Consider the following 2,395-nt stretch of genomic DNA (forward strand, 5'->3'; position numbering starts at 1 on the left):
GAAGAGTAGCGTGTTGAATTTGCTACCTATCTGTTCACGGGGGAAGCATCGCATTGGTGGCAAGGGGCTCGACGTCTCCTGCAACAGGGGAATGATCCTATCACTTGGGATGCCTTCCAGGTAGAATTCTATAAGAAGTACTTTCCGAATTCTGCCAGAACAGCCAAGGAATTGGAGTTACTGCAGCTGAAGCAAGGTGCTATGTCCGTATCTGAGTATACAGACAAATTTGAGGAGATATTCAGGTTTTCCCGCATGTGTCAGGGAGCTCCAGGAGACTTTGAGGAATGGAAGTATATTAAGTATGAGGGAGGACTTCGAAGTGAAATCCTGAGCTCCGTTGGACCGATGGAGATTAGGGTCTTCTCTGAACTTGTGAACAAGAGCCGTATTGCTGAAGAATGTGTGAGGAAGGCTGTTGAGGCAAAGAATGACCGTCGGGAGTCCCACCGCAGGGAGCACAATCAAGAATACCCAACAAGGGGTCAAAAGTTTAAGAGAAGAGGATACCCACAACGTTTTCCTCAAAGGCGAAATGACCTTGCGACGAGTGAGAAGTCCCAAAGGAACGGTAAGGGAAAACGGGCAGCGGCTGCTTCTGATGTTTCGAGCTGTCAGAGATGTGGAAGTCATCACCCAAATAGGCCGTGCCGATTGGGGTCAGGCGTATGTTACAAGTGCGGGTTACCAGGGCATGTATCAAGAAATTGCCAACGAGGAGAGAGTCAGGATGCGGGCCGATTGCGGCAGTAAGATTGAGGTAATTGCAATAATCAGGCCTAAATGGCAGTGTGTGATTTTATAATACCGCATGTACAGTAGAACTGGGACTGTCGAACATAATATTAGACTGAGAAGCAAACTGGATGGTCCGAGTAAGGATTTGCCTTAATATAAATGGATGAATGCCTGTGATGTAAATAATTTTCTGTTGAGAATGATGTGTTGTGCTTGTTTTGTAGTTGGTTGATTTCTAGATCTTTGGTAAAACGGATTGAACCTGTGACTTTTAGTTCCTTTGATTTAAATAGATAAGAAATGGTCCTAAATGATGGATTTAGAAACGTTGATTTGAAATACCAGTCATGTTAAGTTGTGGTTGGATACTTGAGGAAATAAGTGATGGAGCTAATACTTGACGAGAAATCAAAGTGGCATGGCAGAAGCTTGCTAAAAGCGTTAGCATAGTATGGTAATAATAAGGAAAAGTGGGGTATGATTAGAAATGCTTTATGCTTTGAGTACTTAAAAGTTTAGTGAGCTTATACAGATACTGATTTTCGATAATTGGAATTAATTGCGGCTGTGAGCCTTAATGGTCCTGAAACGGATGAGGAAATTATCATTGATGCGTAGTCGGATTTAGATGATGATTGAGTGCAAGTTGTTGTGTTTGAGAGATGAGTGCTATGATGTTTGGTCATGGTGACCTTGGATTTAGATCAAGATTTGTAATGATCGGTTTTAGAGGAATCGTTTGGAAACCTTTAAATTGCAATGCTGATGCGGTACTGAGATTGGTTTGAGGGAACCCGTGACGGGTGGTAAACTCCAATTTTTAGGGAGGTGCTGTTGAATTTCTTTTTCCCAAGAATTTGAAGGAGTGTTGGTTATATTTTTGAAAATGATTTTTGATCTGGGTGACTTCAACAAAAGAGATGTGTCTCGAAAGCTTTTATAGATTAGTAAAAGAAAGCGGATTCTTAAGAGTTTGTCAGCTTCTTAGTCCAAACTCATTGGATTCTAAAAACGAAGAAAGCTTTGATTGATTATAGTGATGTGGGATGATGGCTATGATTAACGATGATGGCAATATTATTGATGAGATTTAATAGGGTGTGGGTTGATGAGACGGTAAAAGTAAGGAACGAGGCTGTTGGTCGGCGTTGAACAAATGACCGAGACCCTTGGAGATAGAGAAATCAGAGCGCGGCAACGGAAGCGTGCAGAGTAAAAAGACCTTGGAACTGTTATGCGTTGGATATAAAGGCACACTACGTGCGCATACTCGCAGTGATGGATGGAATTTTCGAGGGTGAAAATTTCTGTTAGGGGGGTATAATGTAATACCCGGTCTAACCAAAATTAATTAAATAATAAGTTAAATACGGTCTAACCGAAATTAATTAAATAATGAGTTAAGTAGGAGCGAATATGGTTGAAAGATTTGGCAATTGGAATTTGATGATTTAAATATGATATATGGATTCAGTGAATTTTTCCGAGTCGAAAAACATAGTTTTCTGCGTAAAAGCACGCAGTGGAATTTTGACTGGAAGTACAGGCTGAGATCTGTCTGGTACTACAGCTGAGAAAATTGATTATGAGTAAATAAGATTAAGAAATGAGGAATTATGATTAGGGGAGGTAGAAATATTTGAAGTGCGATTTAGAG

This window comes from Arachis duranensis, chromosome 3 (assembly GCF_000817695.3).
Source record: "Arachis duranensis cultivar V14167 chromosome 3, aradu.V14167.gnm2.J7QH, whole genome shotgun sequence".
Lineage (NCBI taxonomy): Eukaryota > Viridiplantae > Streptophyta > Magnoliopsida > Fabales > Fabaceae > Arachis > Arachis duranensis.